We start from the raw sequence: 24359 nt of genomic DNA, 5'->3' as shown, positions 1-24359 counted from the left end.
TAAAGTACTACACTTGGGTTTTGTAGGTAGTAATAGTATAGCTGTAATAAAGTCGCTGCGTGTGCCAGTGTGTAGTATTATGCAGCAGCAGGAGTGAACTGTAATGGTTAACTTAAGTTCTATCAGCATTAATAGTGTTTCTTTAGTAGTATTACTGTCGGTGCTTCAGTGTTGGATTCAGTAGCACTAGTAGCTCATATGCTATTGCAACGATAGTAACTCGAATATTATTTTATTAAAGATTTTTTTATAAACGACAATGATATTCTTGCAATAATACCGCTATGAGTGTTCCAATAAAATATTGAAGTAGACAGTGTAAAGCGTTTATGAGATATTGCTGTATATTGTTTAAATTATCTATTTTTGTTCACAGTCTAATTATGATACCACCGACGGGTACGTAATTGTATTTGTATGCTATCATGAATTGGTTTGTATGTCGGTTATCTGATTTTGACCACAAATTATTCGGTTATAGTTTTACCATAAACACTGACTAGCCCAGTTTCACACGTACCAAGCTCTTTGTAGGATACACCCACATTAGTTAATACACAATTCAATGGGATATCGGGAGGTCATTCATTTATATTATATCGTAAATAGAGTTGACTCTAATTATCAGTATAGGAGTGACCCTCTCAGTAACCGCTCCCAGTGTTTGAACAACAGAGACACCCAGCTACTGCCAGTGAGCCACAGTTTAAAGTAAGAAACTACTATTTGGACAACAGAGACACCCAGCTAGTGCCAGTGAGCCACAGTTTAAAGTAAGAAACTACTCATTCCTAATATTAAAAAAGAGCTGACATTGCTCTGACATTACACCTAACGCGTTTCGCCCGTACAGGGCTTTATCAAAGGCGACGGGCCGCCCGTCTCTGTGGAATTTAAACCCGGTACGAACCGGAAGTGCCGCCTACAACGTTTTCTTATTGGACAATTCCTAGGATATTTCGTGTTCTCACTGATCGGTACTAAAGGTCCCGGATGTTATTAAGGGGGATTTCTGTTATTGTTTATTAAGGTGGATTATGCTCAATTGTTTCATAGAGATCGGTCTATTATGTATTGAATGTTATATGCCAGAATGAGTTTCTCTCTTTATTCGAGTATGAGTATTTTCTATTTGCCCTTCATTACATCTAAAATCTTCTGTACATGTTTGTATAATTGTATATAAAAGAAATTGTATTTCTAAATTTGTGTCAGTACTCTTATAAGTGCATATCTTTGATATATGTAATAAATATCAATTTTTATTCTCCAAAGATTTGTATCCGAGTTTCTATTGTAAATAAATAAGATACTAATTGAAAGGTTAGATATTTTGATGATAGAGCCTTATGGATCCTACATTGGAATAACCATATTTGTATTTCTATTATTATTTTTGGTTATTTACCATTATCACTAATTTATATGAATTACAAGATTCTACTAACGATTTATACTTGAGATTTAAGATCTAGTATGCTAGAGATTTTTTGGTTTGAGATCAAATATTTAAGTTGTTAATGTTTTTAATACTTCTTCAGATATCATCATGAATTTATCTGATAATTATTGTAAAAATATATTACTTCTCTCAATTTAGTTCTGACATTACAGTTTTAGTTCAAAATATTAGATTTATATTTTTTGAGGTTGATGTTAAACATGTTGTAGGCCCCCAGTAGAGGGGACTAGTTGTTAGAACAGAACATAAATACAAAAGAAGAAGTATTACAATGGGATAGTAAAAAGCATACTATTCCTGCCTAAGTTTATGTTTATGACATGTAGATAGAAATATTGACAGAAGTGTTGAAGGTGACATGATAACGTTGACTAAGTGAAAGTGGTGCACAGTGGGATGTGAAACTTTAAAGCGTGAAAAGACACAAGCAGCTTATGAGTGGGTCATGAGAGTGTTCCTATGTCTTCTGTAAATTTGAAATAAATTTTCTATTAGTGAAATAAGTCGTGTCTAAATAAATTATTAATGAATGTATTGAAACTCAAATAAAGAATAATAGTGTGTGGTGACACAATGAAAAGTGACATCAATTTCCTTAAATTAATTCTAAAAAAGAGAAAATGCTATTGATTTTCTCACTGTGTTATGTGAAAAAAGTGATTTGTGTTAAAATGAACAGAATTGTCCCTATCATGGGGATTACTTCTGTGTGAATTGAAGATTCAGTGTATTATGGTGATTCAGTGCCCTCATATATAATATAGTGTTCTTGTAAAAGAGGATGATCAATGTCTTAGTTCTCAGATTTCCTCATCGTGTTGGGAATCCTTGTTATCATGAAATGTGTTGCATATATTACTACTAAGTTCTTCTAACCTAATAATTCTCGTCTTAATCTGTATCCGAGTATAATTGTTACTATATTATTCTAGTCTTAACTGAAGAGATAGTTCTAACCTTTATTATTTCAGAAAAAGGGGAATAAACACTATCCACTGGGGAACAAAAATTGAAATATTATTCTTATTGATTGAGGTTATATAATTTGTTCTGTTTATCCATCTGTAGTGGAATTAGGGTATTCAGTATAAAGAGTTTTTGTATCATATACATGGTTATTTCTTGTTATCTTGATGTTCTATAAGAATGTGAAGTAATTATTTTGTTCATTTAGACCTGTTGGATATATTGAATTGAGTAAGTATATCCATCTACTTTCTGCTCGTGACAGAGCAGTTTCGAGATCTCCTCCTCTTATTCCTAGGGTAACTTTTTCTATTCCCCAGCAGAGAATATCTTCTTGTTTCGAGTTGTGGTATTCCAAGAAGTGTGTTGCTACACTAGTAATGGATTTGCCATCCGATTTATCCTTTGCTGCATTTTTGATGTTCCTAAGGTGTTCCATCAGCCTGGTTCTTAATTTTCTAGTTGTCATACCGACGTAATATTTGTCACATGTACATTGGAGTACATAGATTACCCCTTCAGTTTGACAGCTGATATATCTCCTAATTTTGTGTGTTTTACCAAATCGATCCGTCATGATGGTAGTTTTCTTGATGTATTTGCAGGTGCTGCAATTTCCACACTTGTAGCATCCTGAATTAAATGCAGTTTTTGTCTTCTTACGTTGGAAATGGCTGCTAGTTAATAGATCTTTTAAATTTTTAGTTCGTCTGTAACTTATGGCAGGCCTGTTTCCTAGACATCTCTTTAGGGTAGGGTCAGTCATTAAGATATCGAAGTGCTTGGATATTATTTGTACTACTTCAGAGGTTTGTGAATTATAAGTGAGGACCAACCTGGGTTTATTATCACTCGTTTTAGTTTTTTTGTATAAGAGTTCTTGCCTTTTGGTTCTCTGAGCTCTGAATTTGGCTTGTTTGATTTTCCTTTTACTATATCCTCTTTCTATTAACCGTGAAGTTACTTCTTTGGCTCGTGTTTGAAATGTGTTATCTTCCGAGCAGTTCCTCCTGACTCTGAGAAATTCACCCGTTGGTAAACCTCGAATAGTACCTGGTGCATGCGCACTGGTGCTGTATAGGAGACTGTTGGTTGCCGTGTGTTTTCTATACAGATCCGTTTGAATATTACCTTCAGAATCTTTTTTGATGGTTAGGTCTAAGTTAATTTCACTCTGACTAGCTTCACATGTTAATTTGATGTTTAAGTTGTTTCTATTCAATATATTCAAAAATGTCAGAAGTTCCTCTTGGGTTCCTTCCCAGATGAAGAAAATATCATCTATGTACCTTATCCACATGGGTATAAGGTCTGTATACGTATTGTTGATGTCAGAAAAAACTTCTTCCGCCTCCCACCATCCTAAAAAGAGATTGGCATAGGTCGGGGCACAGGCTGTGCCCATGGCAATGCCTGTAGATAGTGTTGGTTGTCAAAAATGAATGTATTATTGGTTAATACGAATTCCAATAAGTTGAGGATGAAGTCGTCATGTGGTTTGCTTTCTTCTGATTTCTGTTCTAGAAAATAACGAACTGCTTGTAAACCATCTTTATGTTGGATTGATGTATAAAGTGACTCAACGTCAGTTGTTACCAGCCAAGTTGATTTGTTCAGAGAGATATTATTTAATCTTTGAAGGACCTGCATGGTATCTTGGACGTATGAGGGAAGTTCAGCAACATAATCTCTTAATCGAAAATCTATATATTCACTTGCTCTTTGAGTGAGGCATCCAATACCGGAGACAATCGGTCTTCCTGGTGGAGTTTCTTGGTTTTTGTGTATCTTCGGTATTAGATAAAATGTAGCTGTTTTTGGTTTGGTTACATTGAGATATTTTTTCTCTTTTTCATTAATGATACCTTCATATGCTGCCTCAGTAATCAGTTTGTTATATTTTCTATGGATATTGATTATTGGATTTTTAAAGAGTTTCACATAGCAACTTGTATCTTTTAGTTGTTTGTGTACTTCCTTTAAGTATAACTCGAGGGGCCAGATTACAATGTTGCCACCCTTATCTGAGTTTCTAATGACGACTTCATCCCATTGTTGCATCTCTTGTAGTGCCTGTCGCTCTTTATAGGTCAGATTGTTTGCTTTTGGAGGTATTATTATATCGGGTATATATCGGGTATTATGAGTGATATCACTATCGCTTATAAAAGAATAAATTGATACTGACATTAAATATTTTTTGCTATATATGAAAATATGTGGGTACAAGTAGCGTTACCACTGTAACTTAATCAGTGAAATTAATCATCATAACCAACAATACTGCTGCCCAATGGTACTCTGACATCTGCAGTGATACTATTGTAGCAAAATTACTGTTGCTTGTATCAACAAAGTTATCTATTACATTTACCATATAAAAAATAAATACACCACAAAAAAACATACACACTACTGCCTTGATGTAACAGTGCACAGCATTGAGTACCCTTTCAATACTGGGAGCATAAATATCAGATTGCATTTAAATTTGCAATAAGTATATTTCTAACAGTACATAATAAAAAGGTTATCATTAATACGAATCTAGTTCAGACCCAACGATTATATACCATAGCAATATTACTTATGGAACATTTTGGTTTATTAAAACTAATCTGTATTGAACATTAATCTTTATACTACCGATTTCTCAGGGATCTATTAGTGAATTGATCTAGTTGAACTTCATATAGGTCTGCTGACACTAGATAGACTGTATTTAGATACCAGATATACACAATATTTTATACGTGACTGTCACATCAATTACATACTCATATCAGGTATTAAAGTAATACTCAATCTAGTGTATCAAACTAGTATTGTACTGACAAGCTATCTCACCTAACATTTAAATAATTACTGTATGTAATAACCTATAATTAGTTGCAACAAAAGACAATCCTTACCCTTATGTCTTATAATAATCAGCATAACATTTACCTAAGCTTTAATTAACTGAGCCTCTGTGCCACAGTGATTTATGTATAGATTAGACCGTATTACTATTGTTTGGGCTACTATACCCCAAAGGCCTATTTAAACTATACTTTCTGTATATTCATAAATCTATACATGACTACTCTATCCTAGGTTTTTAATTGTATATGTTTCCCCCTTCTCCCTTGATTTTACAAGAATAAATAAAAGTTAAGTTTTATAAGTAGGAATTTTCACGCCACCCATAGGTTAAGACAGTGAGTGCTATATCCGCATTCTTTCGTGGAAGTGACTTTATCACCTCCACTTTCAGTGCTAATGTAATTTTTGTGCGGTAGCACCCCTCCCTTTAACATTATAGAAATATTTTACAACATCTAATTGTGAACAACCACAGTGTATATATTAGGGAGTGTGTCCAAGTGTAGTGCCATTGCTCATACCTGTATCTAAACATCACGACTGTGGCTTATATCTATAATCAGGGGGGAACAAGGAGTTCGCTAGCGATGATAAGTTTCCAGAATAATCCGATGGGCAGATACTCAGTCTTGCCATCTATCAGCAATCTATATCCCAGGGGTAGAGAATTGGGAGGCGGATTTTCTAAGTCGTCAGACTTTTCATCCGAGGTGAGTGGGAACTCCATCCGGAGGTGTTTGCTCAACCGATTCAGCTATGGGGCACACCAGAATTGGATCTGACGGCGTCTCGTCAGAACGCCAAACTTCCTTGTTACGGGTCCAGTTCAAGGGATCCTCAGGCAGTACTGATAGATGCTCTAGCAGTACCCTGGTCGTTCAACCTGGCTTATGTATTTCCACCATTCCCTCTCCTTCCGCGTCTGATTGCCAGAATCAAACAGGAAAGAGCTTCAGTGATTTTGATAGTACCTGCATGGCCACGCAGGACTTGGTATGCAGACCTGGTGGACATGTCTTCTCTTCCACTATGGACTCTACCGCTGAGACAGGACCTTTTGATTCAAGGTCCGTTCAAGCATCCAAATCTAATTTCTCTGCTGCTGACTGCTTGGAGATTGAACGCTTGATTTTATCAAAACGGGGTTTCTCTGAGTCGGTCATAGATAGCTTGATTCAGGCTCGAAAGCCTGTCACCAGGAAAATCTATCATAAGATATGGCGTAAATATCTTTATTGGTGCGAATCCAAAGGTTACTCATGGAGTAAGATCAGGATTCCTAGGATTTTGTCCTTTCTCCAAGAAGTATTTGAGAAGGGATTGTCAGCTAGTTCCTTAAAAGGACAGATATCTGCTTTGTCTATTCTATTGCACAAGCGTCTGGCAGATGTCCCAGACGTTCAGGCGTTCTGTCAGGCTTTAGTTAGAATCAAGCCTGTGTTTAAACCTGTTACTCAACCATGGAGTTTGAATTTAGTTCTTAAAGTTCTTTAAGGTGTTCCGTTTGAACCCATACATTCCATAGATATTAAGCTTCTATCTTGGAAAGTTCTGTTTTTAGTTGCCATCTCTTTGGCTCGAAGAGTTTCTGAACCATCTGCATTACAATGCGACTCGCCTTATCTTGTTTTCCATGCTGATAAGGTGGTTTTGTGTACCAAACCTGGATTCCTTCCTAACCAAAGATATCCGTCAAACATCTTCGTTTGTTGTCTATTCTGGAAAGCGTAGAGATCGAAAGGCTACGGCTACCTCTTTCCTTTTGGCTGAAAAGCATCATCCGTTTGGCATATGAGACTGCTGGACAGCAGCCTCCCGAAAGGGTTACAGCTCACTCTACTAGAGCAGTGGCTTCCACATGGGCTTTTAAAAATGATGCTTCTGTTGAACAAATTTGTAAGGCTGCAACTTGGTCTTCGCTTCATACCTTTTCCAAATTTGACCAATTTGATACTTTTGCTTCTTCGGAGGCTATTTCTGGGAGAAAGGTTCTGTAAGCAGTGGTGCCTTCCGTTTAGGTTCCTGTCTTGTCCCTCCCTTCATCCGCGTCCTAAAGCTTTGGTATTGGTATCCCACAAGTAAGGATGAAACCGTGAACTCGGTACATCTTGCAAAAGAAAACAAAATTTATGCTTACCTGATAAATGTCTTTCTTTTGCGATGTACCGAGTCCACGGCCCGCCCTGTCTATTCAAGACAGATAGTATTTTTTATAGTTTCTCCTTTTTCTTACTAAGCCTTCGGTCGAATGACTGTGGGGTGGAGTTAAGTGGAGAGCTATATAGACAGCTCTACTGTGGGTGCTCTCTTTGCCACTTCCTGTAGGGAAGGATAATATCCCACAAGTAAGGATGAAACCGTGGACTCGGTACATCGCAAAAGAAAGAAATTTATCAGGTAAGCATAAATTTTGTTTTTTTTCTTTACTTGCAAGGATTTTGGAATTCCAAAGACAAAAAAAAAAAAAAGTAATATAGGAATGCGACCTTCATTCATCAGTTAAAAAACAAACAAACTGATGAATAGGCACCTTTATTTCATTTCACCACAGCTTCAGTGCTAACCTAAGCACCCACGGCACAACTTTTTTTTTTTCAATGAGATCGTTTCCACCTTAGTCAATAGCTATGATATTGAAAAACTGAGCTGTGTTGTGGATGGCCGGAGGCGTTTAGGTTAGCACTGAGCCTGTGGAGAAATTTTTTAAACTGAAGGATGGTCACCTTTATTTTATGTGATGGTAAATTCTATTGTTTCATAAACAGTAGGATTTATCATCTCATTAATGCATACCCATATCAATAAAAAACAAACAAACTATAAACACAATGTAAGATCAGTCACAACTTTATTAATAGAACAGATATCAAACACTTTAATAGCATTGTATTAAATAGCCAGGTTTATAGTTCAAACAGGAATGCCAAGAACAAACCCTTTCCACGGGTACACCGAGTTATGAGAGCAGCAGTTACACAAAACACACACACGTACTCCAACTGGAAAACACCTGCAAAATAAAAATAAAAAAAAGTGAGAATACAGAACAAAATTTCAAGTTCCTCCTACAAACCCTCGAGCATAGCATACAGTAGAAATGGTGTACATTTTTCTCTTCAACCGGATCAATTTAAATGGGTTGTAATTCAAGGAACACCTACAATGGGTATCAACTTATTCAGCAATATGCATTTTTTTTTTCTTTTAAACCCTTTAACGAACAGCGCCGTCCCCTGTATGGCGCTAGTTGTTTAGCCCTTAAGGACGCTACTGTCCTGGGCTCTTTCTGCAGCAGTATCGCTGTCCCACTATAGAAAAGGCTTGTTTAAAAAAAAATAAAAAATATATATATATATATATATATATAAATAAAACTAGATGGCGTATACTATTATGAGGGTAAGAGATGTGTGTGTGCGCGAGCGCAAGCGCACATCCTACACTGCAGAAAGAAAAAAGCCCTTTTTTGGTCTTTTGGGTAAGTTTTTGTCTGAAATTCCTGGTCCTCAAAGGGTTAACCAACTCATTCACAAAATTTTAAATTGAATTAGACACATAAATTGCTGCATATCAAGTAGAACTGTCAGCAGTTATTAAAGTGAATGTAAATTTTGATGCTAAAGTGCCCGGTTTTTAAAAATTCGATAAAAAAACAGGGGCACTTTAATTCATCAAAATTTACATTTCACTCCTGTTGTGAAAAAAACAAACAAAAAAAAAACAAAAAAAATCTCTATATCTATATCTATCAAAAGTGACATAGGGACACAGACAAAAATAAAATTGCAATACATAAGAAAATACAGTAATATTTAAACTTGAACATGGTTTTAAAAAAATGTAGCTCTAGGATGCTTGATCATGATTCAGCTACAGTATATAATTTTAAACAACTTTCCAATTTATTTCTATTTCCAAATTTGCATTGTTCTTTTGGTATCCTTTGTTGAAGAATAAAGCCGTTGGCTGAAAGGAGCCCCAGAGTGTGCACGTAAAATGCAAATTCTGTCAAAAGAACTGAAATAAGGGGGCAGTCTACAGAGGCAAAAAGTATTATTTAATATAACAGGGTTGGTTATACAAAACTGACAGAATAGGTAATAAAGCTATTATCTATTTTTTTTTTTTATACAATAAAAATTCTGGTGTAGACTTTTTAAAAAAGGATACCACAAGAACTAAGCAAAATTGATAACAGAATTAAGTTGTTTAAAATATCACTCTATCCAATCCATTTGTTTATTTTTTACCACTGGCTGTTATGATCCCATGTGCAAGCAAGTACATTGAACATTTGCATTAATAAAAAGCTTCATAGGCTCTGAGATCAGGCCAATCTTTCTTAAGAAGCTAAAACATTTTTTGTTTGGTCTTTAAAAAAAAAAAAAAAAGCTATATTGCCCCAGAAAATACTATGTTATGCCCCTTTAAAAGATAGATATAACCTAGGACTAACAACTGCTTTCCCTATTCCTTTAAGGATAAAAGTATATTGAAATTAAAAAGTACAGTAAAACCACAGAAAGACAATGCAAGGACAAGTGGACAACATTACAGGGTCATCAGTGTGGTAAAATGACATGCTCCAAAGCTAGGTGTTTAGCACCTGTAAAGGGTTAAAAGACATTTTAAGTCACACAGAGTACTGCTAGCCCAAGCAGATACAATCAATAGCAACAGTCGCGCAACTCGGATGTTAAACTAGTTCTACCAATTGGGACCAGCACTGCTTTGCTAGTTCAAAGTGCTTCTACTTTGTGTTCACAACTTGCGTGTTAAACACACAGTAATGCAGGGTTGTTAGTCTTAAAACGCCATGGTTTGACTGTTATCACTAATTATGCTAAAATAATAATGCAACAAAAATAATTTACTGTTATACAGGGAACAGCTTGAATACTATGAATTTAAGGTCTTTACAACAATTTAACTCTTACCTGTTGTAACAAAAGAGGCACAAACATTTCTTTTGACAATGAACTTGACACTAAGTGTTGGCTGTATGTCAACTGGTGCTGTAGATCTGATAACTTTAGCATCACCTGCAGATACGGGGGAAAAAAAATACATACTACTTAACGTAAGAAACAGGACATTGTGATAAGTTTACCTTGCCTATAGTTAATACTCAAACATTAAATATGAACATAGCTGTACAGCATATATATATATTTATAGGGTTTAAGTGGTTTGTTATATAACCAAATGCTTCAAAACTACAGCCTAACAGTCGCTCCATATCATAATTTCATAAATGCAACAAAAATAAAAAGTATAAAAAAAGGAGCAAAAATAATGCAACAGAATAGTTTACTGTGAATGTTAGCTGTGCATTTTCTGGGTTTGGCTTGCATGAGACATATGATGGGGACCTAAGGCTGAGGAGACAAATGTGTAATGTACCACAGTATACAACTAGCCTTGGGTAGCTTCAGCAGGGGCCCTCTGCTTCCACTTCCCAAAGACACCGCTGCTATGAAGACCGTTTACTGTATCTACTGCTAATGAACATATATGGAGAAGAGAGATCTTTGCCAAAGAGGAGTTACTTGGATATAGCATGTGTGAAGCAGTCATGTAGGAAAAGACAAGGGTCCTTAGAGTACTTTAAAAAGGAGCGATACGCCATATTTTAAGTGGTCATATAAAGGTTAATGGAAATAATGTATAATTGTCATTAAAATATTGATATATTTAGGGATTATTATATCTTAACTGCATGTCCAAAGGCTTCAGAGACCATTTACAATCCACCATAGCTTTACAGCTGTACTCATGGGCACTGGGAGCAGGTGCGGACTGCTCCAAGTGTCCACAAGCACAGCTGCCACCATGACAGAGAGCTCACAGCAACGTCTGCCAATGACCATGAGGGGCTTAAAAAGTACTTTAATAGAAGAAGATGCTTTAGGCTATTTTTATTTAATAGAGACTATAAAGTCACAAACTTTACTTTGAAAAATAAGGGAAAATGAAAATGCTATATTAGAGGTAATATTTTATTTTAAAATATCATGCTCATAGGCATCAAGAGACAATTTACAATCCACCATAGCTTTACAGCTGTATCCATGGGCACAGGGAGCAGGCGCGCACTGCTCCACATGTCCAAAAAAAACAGCTGCCACCATGTGCAGAGAGCTCACTGTAACATCTGCCAGTGATCATGTTGGGTCTAACAGGACAGAAGTAAATTATGCTGTTAAGCAGCCATTGAACATAGGGGGAAATGAAATGCCATGCTAGAGGCAGTAATTTATTTTAGACTATACATACCCAAAGGCTTCAGAAACAGTTTACGCCCCACCATAGCCTTACAGCTGTAGTCACGGGCACCAGGAGCAGGTGCGGACTGCTCTTAGTGTCCGCAAACTACAGCTGCCACCATGTGCAGAGAGCTCACTGTAACGTCTGCCAGTGACCATGTTGGGGCTATAAGGAGGGAAGAAAGAAAATTATGCTGTTAAGCAGCCATTGAAAATAAGGGGAGGGGGATAAAATGCCATGCTAGAGACAGTAATTTATTTTAGACTATACATGCCCAAAGGCTTCAGAAACAGTTTACGCCCCACCATAGCCTTACAGCTGTAGTCACGGGCACCAAGAGCAGGTGCAGACTGCTCTTAGTGTCCGTAAACTACAGCTGCCACCATGTGCAGAGAGCTCACTACAACGTCTGCCAGTGACCATGTTGGGCTTTACGGGAGAGAAGTAAATTATGCTGTTAAGCAGCCATTGAAAATAGGAGGAAATAAAATGCCATGCTAAAGGCAGTAATTAATTATTTTAGACTAGTTACATGTGCAGAGGCTTCAGAAACAGTTTACTCCCCACCCATAGCTTTACAGCTGTAGTCACGGGCACCAGGAGCAGGTGCGGACTGCTCTTAGTGTCCGTAAACTACAGCTGCCACCATGTGCAGAGAGCTCACTGTAACATCTGCCAATGACCATGTAACACCTACATATTAATAACCTGTACTTACCTGCATACTGGCCTCAACCATGTGGAAGAAATGTAAGCTGTCATATGCTTGAAGTTTCCATAAAACCATTCTGCCATGCCATCATCCGTCTCTAACCACTGGAGCCATTTTTGAGCTGAACAGATATTCCAAATAAGCCAGCTAGAAGAGACAAAACAGACTTAATACATCTATGTTCTAGATTCCAATTAGAGAAGTAACCTAGCAGAGGTAGTCTGGATATGGCAACAGTATACAAAGTGATTATAATAATTTGAGAAACCATTCTTTAGCCTGTGAGAGAAAATATTCATACATACTTAAAGGGACAGTTTACTCAAAAAGATGTTCTCCCCTTTAATTTGTTCAAAATGATCTATTTTACCTGCTGGAGTGCATTGAATTGTTTACAAGTAGCTAGTTTATACCCTTATTTTGGCATTTGAAATAGCTGATTAAGCCTGTCGTATCCCAACCTATACAGAAAATTTTTGGACTCAAAAAGAACAGTCATTTTGGGAACAAAAACCATTACAAAAAAAAATTTACTTGACATTTACATTTTTATAATTAACATCCATTATTACTTTTTTTTTTGCATTTTTAAGTTATTTACCTTTTAAATTTATAAGCTTTCCAGCGCCCTCTGAAATCAACTTTCAAAGACCAATAAGCAGGCCAGTCGTATGACCTATGTACACCTGCTCATAAGCAGACTGCCTGGTTTATTCATCCATGCTCAGAAACTGAGCAGTGTTAGAGAATTCTGGAGCACTGGCAACCAATCGGCCTTCTCTGAAAGCCGACATCTCCAAGGCTACCAAAAAACACCCTCTCTGTCTGCAGATCTGCATGCAGTGGGTGTTCATTTTCTATTATGAGACCAGCAGCACTATAACAGCTATGTTTTAAACAAAGTAGCTGCATTTTTTGTCTACCAAGCCCCATACAGTGAGTGTCCCAGACTACCTCATCAACAGTGCTAAACTGGGAGCTTCTAAGTAAGTTTGTAACACAAATTATACTGGATTTTTAGATCAGTATCTGTGTATATTCTTCATAGTAGTGTCTATTGCATGCAGTTATATGAAAATTGGTGTATACTGTCCCTTTAATGATTTCATATACTTGTAGTTGCTTAATCAAAATAAAAGAAATTAGCTTTTGATGTGTTAGTAAAATATTGTACATCTACAAAACAGAATCTTTTATTATGGCTCTTTTAAAAAAGGGACAGACTGCTCCAGAATTCTTATTGTTTAAAAGAGTAGATAATCCCTTTATAATCCATTCCCCAGTTTTGCATAATAACCAACACTGTTATAGAAATATACTTTTGACCTAAAATATATAAAACTGCAATCACACTTAACATACTTAAAGGGGCAGTTTACCCAAACATTTGCTCCCGTTGGAGAATAATCTATTTTACCTGCTTGAGAGTATTGAATTGTTTACAAATAGCTCATTTACCCTTATTTTGGCATTTGAAATAGCTGATTAAGCCTGTGGTATCCCCACCTATACTGAGTTTTTGGACTTAAAGGGAACATATTTTGGGAACAAAAACAATATATAAAAAAAAAAAAATAACTTGACATTTACATTTTTATAATTAACATCTATTTAATTTTTTTTGCATTTTTAAGTTCTTTACCTTCTAAATTTATAAGCTTTCCAGTGCCCTCTGAAATAAACTTTCAAAAGACCAATAAGCAGGGCAGTCGTATGACTTCTGTGTACACCTGCTCATGCGCAGACTGCCTGGCTTGATCATTTGTGCTAAGAAACTGAGCAGTGTTTGAGAATGTACAATCTCTTGTTAGGGAGTCTAGAACTATCCTCTGAGTGGTCCGAGTGGTCTCCGCTCCATTATTTGAGCATGCATGTCCATGGAAGCAACCATTAGACCAATTACCTCCATACATTGAGCCACTGATGGACGGATAGAGGACTGAAGTGAAAGACAAGCTTGGATTTTCTGACATCCTCCAGAAAAATCTTCATGGACAGAGAGTCTATGATCGTTCCCAAAAAGCATACCCTGGTGTCTGGCACCAGGTAACTCTTTCAGATTTACTTTCCACCTGTGGGAGCAAAGAATAGACAAAAGAATATGTATGGGATTTTGCTAAATGAAAAGATGGCGCTTGAACTAAGATGTCGTCCGGGTAGGGCGCCACCGCTATCCCCTTAGATCTCACCACAGCCAAAAGGGCCCTTAGGACCTTTGTAAAGATCCAAGGAACCGCGGCCAGGACCGTCTTTAACACAGGGCAAAAGGGGCAGCTGCCCTGGGCCCAGTCTCTGTTGAGGGGCCCAAGAGTCCTAAAAAAAAAATAAAAAAAAATTTTTTTTTTTTTTTTTATGGTTCATACCAGACTGCTGATGTGACATGGGGAACACACACATTCAGTCCTAATACTGTCACAGTCAAAAGTACTCTGCTTATATTTTTATTAAAAACTGTGCCAGACCGTGCCGGTGTCATGTGACATGCCAAGCTAGTGCCATGTGCCGTTTTAGATGTGCACTGTGCAGCACTGAATGCAAAGCCCTAACTCGGCATCCAGCCTTTTCCCACTGCATCAGAAAAGATCCTACTGGGGTTACCACTGTTACCAGGTAACTGCTCTGGTGGTGGGGATTGTTTTTGGGTAGGGCTGACTGTAGGCGCATGCAGCAGAAAGCTGGAGCGGCAGGCACATGAGGATTTGAGCATCTGTGTAGCTGCATACACTGCTCTCTTCAGTCTTGAGGCTGTGTGACTCATCTCACACTGTATCCATGCAGCCTTGGACAGACAGCATCCAGTCTACTGGTCCCCTTAGCCCTGCTCTTTCTGCTGTGGCCCTAAGATCAACTAACTGAAGTTTGTTAGGGGAATAGTGCTTTGTAGAAAGGTGTCAGTGGGAACAATAAGTGAGTGCATACACGCCCCGCCCCATGCAGCATTGTCTAGTTCAGGGTGAGAGGGAACTTGTTCCTAGCAAAGAAGAGACATGTGCAGGTGTGGCTGATGTATAGCGTCATGCTGATACCTCACACATTACTGTAAGGTTTATTTTTATAGTTTTTATTTTCTCTCTGCCTCAGATTTTACAGCTTCCCATAGTAGTTCTGCTGTTCCAGTCAGTAAACTTATATTTGTCTGCACCTCCATGCTTCCTCCTTTACCTTGCTTTGCTCCTGTTGGCTGCCCTAAATCTCTAACCAGCTAACCTCACACCAGAATCTCATTTAAAAGAATATTAAATGAATCCACAGTGGAGGAATTTATATATTTATTTACTTATTAGTACTGCTTAGGTCCAGTTTCACATATTGCAATTTATTCCATATTTTTAAATGATTAGCCCAGCAGTGGATGATCCACCGCTGGGCTAATAATAATAAAAAAAATTGATTTAGTTGTTTTTTGGGATGTTGGGGTGGAGAGCAAAATTGCATGGGGTGGGCAAGAAAATTTTTGCCCAGGGTCCAATCAATATTAAAGACGGCCCTGACCGTGGCAAGGCCGAAGGGATGGGCAACAAAATTGAAGCTTTGTCTAGAAAGGCAAACCGCAGGAATTGGTGATGTTCTCTGTGAATAGGAACTTGAAGATATGCATCCTTCAGGTCTATATGGTAGTCATAAACTGACCCTCCTGAACCAAGGGTAGAATGGAATGTATAGTCTCCATTTTAAAGGATGGAACTTTGAGAAATTTGTTGACACTTGATGTTCAATATGGGTCAGAAAGTTCCCTCTTTCTTGGGAACCACAAAAAAGGTTGGAATAGAATCCTTGACCCTGTTTTGCACACAGGCACTGGGACAATCACTCCCAGATGAGATAGGTCCTTTACACAGATTAAAGAGACATAATACTCATATGCTAAATTACTTGAAAGTGATGCAGCATAACTAAAAAGCTGACAGAAAAATATCACCTGATCATCTATGTAAAAAAGGAAGATATTTTACCTCAGCTCACCAGAGTAAGTTCTGGGTAAAATGTTATCTTTCAGTTACTTCCCAGCTGCAGCTAAAAATAAAAAAAATAAGAAGAAATGAAAAGCAGCCAATCAGCATCAGCAGTGCTGTGGTCATGAACTCTTTTACTGTGATCTCATGAGATTTTATAGTAGACTTTCTTAAACTGAATAGGGAAACGTGTGCACGAAGCTCACTCCCTTGCCTATCCTGGGACAGGCATATTGATTTGCTGCTTTAAGTTATTTACAATGGGGTGTGAATACTTTGAGGTAAAATATCTTTCTTTTTTACATAAAAATGTTCAGGTGATATTTTCTAGTCTGCTTTATACAGCAATGCTGCATCACTTTCAAGTGTTTCAACATTTGGGCAGCATGGCCCTTCAAGAAGGCCTCTCTCTTCACCTGTTTTTCAGATAACCTTGACAGGATAAATATGCCCCTGTGGGGACAAGACTTGAACCGTATCCTGTATCCCTGGGATACTAATTCCACAGCCCAAGGATCTGGGACATTGCGGATCAAAGCCTGCCGAAAGAAGGAAAGCCTGCTCCCTACTTGATCCAAGACTGGATCGGGGCGGCCCTTTCATGCTGACTTAGAGGAAGGTTTCTTGGATTGTTTCCTCTTATTCCAAGGTTGACAGGACCTCTATGAAGTCCTGGATTGCTCCAAGTTGGAAGGAGGAGGAATGCATTTGTCCATTTAAGTTGTGATACGAACGAAAAACATAATTTATGCTTACCTGATAAATTTATTTCTCTTGTAGTGTATCCAGTCCACAGATCATCCATTACATGTGGGATATTCTCCTTCCCAACAGGAAGTTGCAAGAGGATCACCCACAGCAGAACTGCTATATAGCTCCTCCCCTCACTGCCATATCCAGTAATTCGACCGAAACAAGACGAGAAAGGAGAAACCATAGGGTGCAGTGGCGATTGTAGTTTAATTAAAATTTAGACCTGCCTTAAAAGGACAGGGCGGGCCGTGGACTGGATACACTACAAGAGAAATAAATTTATCAGGTAAGCATAAATTATGTTTTCTCTTGTTAAGTGTATCCAGTCCACGGATCATCCATTACTTGTGGGATACCAATACCAAAGCTAAAGTACACGGATGATGGGAGGGACAAGGCAGGAACTTAAACGGAAGGAACCACTGCCTGTAGAACCTCTCCCCCAAAAACAGCCTCCGAAGAAGCAAAAGTGTCAAATATGTAACATTTTGAAAAGGTGTGAAGCGAAGATCAAGTCGCAGCCTTGCAAATCTGTTCAACAGAGGCCTCATTTTTAAAGGCCCAGGTGGAAGCCACAGCTCTAGTAGAATGAGCTGTAATCCTTTCAGGGGGCTGCTGTCCAGCAGTCTCATAGGCTAAGCGTATTATGCTCCGAAGCCAAAAGGAGAGAGAGGTTGCCTAAGCTTTTTGACCTCTCCTCTGTCCAGAGTAAACGACAAACAGGGCAGATGTTTGACGAAAAACTTTAGTATCCTGTAAGTAAAACTTCAAGGCACGGACTACGTCCAGATTATGCAAAAGAAGTTCCTTCTTTGAAGAAGGATTAGGACACAATGATGGAACAACAATCTCTTGATTGATATTCCTGTTAGAAACCACCTTAGGTAAAAACCCAGGTTTGGTACGCAGAACTACCTTGTCTGAATGAAAAATCAGATAAGGAGAATCACAATGTAAGGCAGATAACTCAGAGACTCTTCGAGCCGAGGAAATAGCCATCAAAAACAGAACTTTCCAAGATAAAAGTTTAATATCAATGGAATGAAGGGGTTCAAACGGAACTCCCTGAAGAACTTTAAGAACTAAGTTTAAGCTCCACGGGGGAGCAACAGTTTTAAACACAGGCTTAATCCTAACCAAAGCCTGACAAAATGCCTGGACGTCTGGAACTTCTGCCAGACGCTTGTGCAAAAGAATAGACAGAGTAGAGATCTGTCCTTTTAAAGAACTAGCTGATAAGCCTTTGTCCAAACCCTCTCGGAGAAAGGACAATATCCTAGGAATCCTAACCTTACTTTATGAGTAACTCTTGGATTCACACCAATAAAGATATTTACACCATATCTTATGGTAGATTTTCCTGGTGACAGGCTTCCGAGCCTGTATTAAGGTATCAATGACTGACTCGGAGAAGCCACGCCTTGATAGAATCAAGCGTTCAATCTCCATGCAGTCAGTCTCAGAGAAATTAGATTTGGATGATTGAAAGGACCTTGTATTAGAAGGTCCTGCCTCAGAGGCAGAGTCCATGGTGGAAGAGATGACATGTCCACTAGGTCTGCATACCAGGTCCTGCGTGGCCACGCAGGCGCTATCAGAATCACTGATGCTCTCTCCTGTTTGATTTTGGCAATCAGTCGAGGGAGCAGAGGAAACGGTGGAAACACATAGGCCAGGTTGAAGAACCAAGGAGCTGCTAGAGCATCTATCAGCGTTGCTCCCGGGTCCCTGGATCTGGATCCGTAACAAGGAAGCTTGGGGTTCTGGCGAGACGCCATGAGATAGAGTTCTGGTTTGCCCCAACGATGGACCAGTTGAGCAAACACCTCCGGATGGAGTTCCCACTCCCCCGGATGAAAAGTCTGACGACTTAGAAAATCCGCCTCCCAGTTCTCTACGCCTGGGATGTGGATCGCTGACAGGTGGCAAGAGTGAGACTCTGCCCAGCGAATAATCTTTGAGGCTTCTAACATCGCTAGGGAACTCCTGGTTCCCCCTTGATGGTTGATGTAAGCCACAGTCGTGATGTTGTCCGACTGAAATCTGATGAACCTCAGTGTTGCTAACTGAGGCCAAGCTAGAAGAGCATTGAATATTGCTCTTAACTCCAGAATATTTATTGGGAGGAGTTTCTCCTCCTGAGTCCACGATCCCTGAGCTTTCCCTGAGAATCTCTGGTCTCTTGATCCAGATTTAGTAGAGGGGACAAATCTGAGTAATCCCCATTCCACTGACTTAGCATGCATAATTGCAGCGGTCTGAGATGCAGGCGCGCAAATGGCACTATGTCCATTGCCGTGACCATTAAGCCGATTACTTCCATGCACTGAGCTACTGATGGGCTTGGAATGGAATGAAGGACACAGCAAGCATTTAGAAGTTTTGATAACCTGGCCTCCGTCAGGTAAATTTTCATCTCTACAGAATCTATAAGAGTCCCTAGGAAGCAGACTCTTGTGAGTGGTGATAGAGAACTCTTTTCCACGTTCACTTTCCACCCATGCGACCTCAGAAATGCCAGAACTATCTCTGTATGAAACTTGGCAATTTGAAAGCTTGACGCCTGTATCAGGATGTCGTCTAGATACGGAGCCACCGCTATGCCTCGCGGTCTTAGAACCGCCAGAAGTGAGCACAGAACCTTTGTAAAAATTCTCGGGGCAGTGGCCAACCCGAAGGGAAGAGTGTTACGGTTGCCTCCAGGCTGGCTGGAAGTTGGACCGTAGAAAAGGATGCTCCTAGCGCTCACCAAAGGATCATCAGCACCGTAGACACTATAACTACTGCGTAGCCACCATAAGTAACGCAGACTCTACGAACCACCGCTGCTGGGCTGGTATCTCGCCGTCTGCTCTGCGCCCTGGACCTACGACCAGGCTCCAGTAGGTGAACCTCTTCATTCTTTAGAGTGAAGCAGGATCAGGAACAAGAGCTCTTACAAGAGCTCAGTAGCTAAGGGAGTATATAGAGCATAGCAATCCCTGTAGTGATTATGGCTGTCCCCTACAAACATGAGTCAAGGCTGCAAGTTAGAGGGTCAGAATAGGTCTGATGTGCTGGAACACACAGCCTGCTTTTTATTGAGGTTACATGCAAAAAAGACACTCTCAGGGGGAGGCATAAAATCCCCACACATTTGATACATTTAGATAGAGACAACGCCCTTTTACAGGCCATAGTAGAATTACATTTCTTCAGCAGATAACAATTTACACACAATAAAACAATGCAGTCCACCTTATCACTAGCAGTCTCATTAGACGATGGAATGTTTATCACTAAACTTAATTAGAGCTGATCCCAGCAAACTTGTATTTAGAATTGAACAAAATTAACTCTTAATGGCACACAATGAAAACTAATGCTTTGTAATAGTGCTCCCTTTCTGTGGAACACTCTGCCTGTGTGGTACTTGGTTCAGTAAGCCCTATTTACTGAACCAAGTGGGAGAAAGCCAGGGACAAGTTATTTTACAGGTCTGGGGACATAGTCTTAAAGGGGCATTGTTCACCAAAGTCACAATATGTCCCCAGACGGTTCTTAAAGGGCCATACACACCCAATAAAAGTTAATATGTTCTCAGGGGCACAATCTTCCAGGGGCCATAGTCATGAGGAAGGAGGCTGGCAAATAGGCTTCTCCAAAATCCAGGGAAGCAGGGCAATTTTCAATTTAAAGGGCCAGTTACAAAGAGGTAATGCCTGTCTAGAAAGGCAAACCTTAGGAACCGATTATGATCTTTGTGAATCGGTATCCTCTTGGATCGTGGGTAGGATGGTACGAATAGTTTCCATTTTGAATGATGGAACTCTGAGGAATTTGTTTAATATCTTTAGATCCAAGATTGGTCTGAAGGTTCCCTCTTTCTTGGGAACCACAAACAGATTTGAATAAAATCCCTGTCCTTGTGAGGGACTTCCGGTGGGCGGGCGCTGTGAGTGGAAGCAGGGGAAAGGAGCTCCGGACCCTTAACCCCTACTTTGAATTAAAATCACTCGAAAAAGCCCATAATTAGCCAAATTCCTTGGCAGGGAATAAATACCCCTGTCTGGAGCACTAACGGTAAGGAGTCTGACACCCGACTCCCCCGCTGAGGAGCGTAACCAGAGAGAGAGATAGAGGAGAGCGGCTGCAATAAGGGCGGCTGAAAGATAACACTCGATAACAGCTCCGGATTTGTACCGGAGGGCTGCTTCAGGATCCGGAGTCACATACGAAATACCCCAAGCAGAAGGAAAGAGGAAAGCCTGGGCGAGGGGGTGAGTTGGTGCTGTGGCGGCAAAACGCCATCTTGACACAGTTGAGGGGAAGGTGAAGTGACGCACACAACATTACACAGTGCTAACCCCCGCAGAGGCATATACCATAGGAAGACTCAGAAGTTAAACGCTAGACACAGAATAATTAAAAAAAAAGAGAAAGGCCCCAGATTGTAACAGGATTTGAGAGTTATAAACGCTATTGCTGCATCTCAAGAGACAGGCCAGGGTTTGTACTGTGTTGGGACTTTATTACTTTATCACTGCAGCAAACAGCCTCACCCACTGGTGTTAACCAACAAGGAGGTAATCAACACAATTCCAAATAAAAACACAGACAAAGGATTATAAGCAAACTCATCTGCCACATGTCAAGCACAATAGTCAAATGCTAATTTGCTGAGCAATATAACAGGGGAGGTGGAAGACAGGACCTGCAGAGAAATATCACAGAAGAAGGCAGGAAAGTCCTAACCAGATACTCTACATATACCACAGCTGAGGGATTACAAGATCAGGACTAATTCTCTATTCACTTTTTTCTCTGTGGGAGCTGAGCATACACAGACGCAACACACAGGCTGCGTTAGACAAAATCACATACGCAGTTGAGAGCGACATCTCGCCAGATTCCATCAAGAGGGCCACTCTCGAGGACACCACTGACACTCTCATTCATTTATCTGCTATAAAAGGCTGTGACAACACACCCCACCACAATGCAGGGCTAATCTGAATGGGCTCACTTTTCACCATACTGCAAGCAACTGTTAGAACAGGGCAGAACAGCAGCCTTATTGTTTCCGGCAAGATTGAGACTACAAACCACGAGAGGACCACTGTTCTTTGACTCGCCCAACTTGCTCAAACTTCACCTGCAAAAAGAGGGGGAGAGAGGGCAAGAGGCAAATGAAGATGACTCTGATGCTTAGGACTGGGTTCATTGCCTGGTCGGTAGAAGATAAACATTAAAAGATAAGCAACATTATTGCAATGAAGAAATGTATCCTTGCAAAGTGAGGGGGGGGGGGGGAGAACCCTCTTTATTGTTGGACAGGAACGTTAGTCCATTGTTGAACTGTTGGGATTGTTAAGAGGGGAGGTTATTGATCTTTTGGTTCTTGTTGTATGCACTGTTTACTTCATTTGTGTCACTTAATTTTGTGTACTAACTATCTGTATTAGGAAAGGAGCTGACCTGGCCTGCCTCTGGGTGCCACCCTGGAGGGAAAGGTGGAAATACCGATAACAAGCAAAGTAACTGTGAGTACCACATCTTTACATATACTCTGAAATCCATCTGCACCACTATACACACATAGGGTCCACCCACGAAGACAAAACACCCTAAATAAGTATACACGAACATATAAAATGAAACTGACCACATGGAATGTAGGCGGGATTACATCCCCAATTAAGAGAAAGGCAATACTCAGACATTTGAACACCTCAAAGACAGACATAGCAATACTTGAAGAAACTCACCTCTCGCAGAAAGAACACCAAAAACTCAGACAGGGCTGGGTGGGGGAAGTGCTACACACAACCTACGAAAAAAAAAGGGCCAGGGGAGTGGCGATCCTCTTCCGCAAAGGTCTAAATTACACTATCTCACAATCTCTAGTCGATACAGAGGGAAGATTTGTGATGGTAAATATGACAATAGGGGAACTTCGTATGATTCTCTGTGGGGTGTATGGCCCACATACCGAAAAGAAAACATTTCTCACTCAGCTACAGACTAAGCTCATACAGTTTGCAGACCTCCCAATGGTAGTGGGGGGGGGACTTCAATATTGCCCCACACACGCCAGCAGATAGGTTCCGAAACCCAAACTCCACATCACAACACCGAATAGAATACAAAGGATCTAAGAGGGAAACACGTATCTTACTAAACTTTAAAGGTTCCTTGTCACTGTCAGACGTCTGGAGAGATAGAAATCCAGAAGCGCGAGACTATACTTGCCTACACCCGGCAAAAACTACCCTATCACGCATAGACTATTTTCTGATCACCAACTCCTTTTGCTCCCGCATAACGGATACTAAAATTGACCCTATAACAATCTCAGATCATGCCCCAGTCTCCCTACAAATAGACACTGATATTTCACACAAACGAGGACATAGATGGAGGTTCCCGACACATCTGTACCATGACCTTAACTTGCGCAGGCACCTAATAGGAGAATGGATGGTGTATAAGGACCTTAATGCCGAACATGTGAGTAATACTTCACTTTTCTGGGAAACGGCAAAAGCAGTCCTGAGGGGGGTGGTGACAGCATATGCAGCCAAAGTCAGGAAAAAATGTAGAGCAAGAGGGGAACTCCTTCTGCGGCAATTACTTAATGCCAGAAACAAATACTTGCGAAATCCCACAACACAGAATAGACTCAAATATAGAAAGACCAAAGACCTTAGAGACACCTACCTCATCCAAACCACGATTTCCGCTCAGAACCGCTCACAGGCCAAATTTTATAGATATGGTAACCGCACTGGGAAACTATTAGCAAGACTCACTAAATTAGATAGGAAACCTAACAACATCATAGCCATTAAGGACAAAGACAACATACTCACCCAAGACTCAGAAATACAACAAGCATTCACCTCATATTGCTCAAACTTATATGACTCCCAAGACATTGACCCAGGAAAGAAAGAACAATTCTGGAGAGACTTAATACTGCCACAGTTAAAGGGACACTGTACCCAAAAAATTTCTTTCGTGATTCAGATAGAGCATGACATTTTAAGCAACTTTCTAATTTACTCCTCTTATCAAATTTTCTTCATTCTCTTGGTATCTTTATTTGAAATGCAAGAATGTAAGTTTAGATGCCGGCCCATTTTTGGTGAACAACCTGGGTTGTCCTTGCTGATTGGTGGATAAATTCATCCACCAATAAGAAAGTGCTGTCCAGAGTCCTGAAACCAAAAAAAGCTTAGATGCCTTCTTTTTCAAATAATGATATCAAGAGAACGAAGAAAAATTAATAGGAGTAAATTAGAAAGTTGCTTAAAATTGCATGCTCTTTCGGAATTACAAAAGAGAAAATTCGGGTACAGTGTCCCTTTAAGCGAAGACCACATACAAAAACTCAATGCCC

General features: G+C 39.6%; 1 long non-coding RNA gene across 2 annotated transcripts in view; it reads right to left on the bottom strand.

Moving 5' to 3' along the window:
• Positions 1 to 8124: 8124 nt before the first annotated feature.
• Positions 8125 to 24359, bottom strand: part of LOC128659443 (uncharacterized) — a 39233-nt gene continuing 22998 nt past the window's right edge. For both annotated transcript variants that reach the window (XR_008402390.1, XR_008402391.1), the window contains 3 exons: positions 12279 to 12419; positions 10231 to 10335; positions 8125 to 8303 (listed from right to left, as the gene is read on the bottom strand). This is a non-coding gene — a long non-coding RNA (uncharacterized LOC128659443). The remainder of the gene's footprint in view (positions 8304 to 10230; positions 10336 to 12278; positions 12420 to 24359) is intronic.

This window comes from Bombina bombina, chromosome 5, assembly GCF_027579735.1.
Source record: "Bombina bombina isolate aBomBom1 chromosome 5, aBomBom1.pri, whole genome shotgun sequence".
In the NCBI taxonomy this organism is placed as follows: domain Eukaryota; kingdom Metazoa; phylum Chordata; class Amphibia; order Anura; family Bombinatoridae; genus Bombina; species Bombina bombina.
This window is presented reverse-complemented; position numbering and strand designations above follow the sequence as displayed.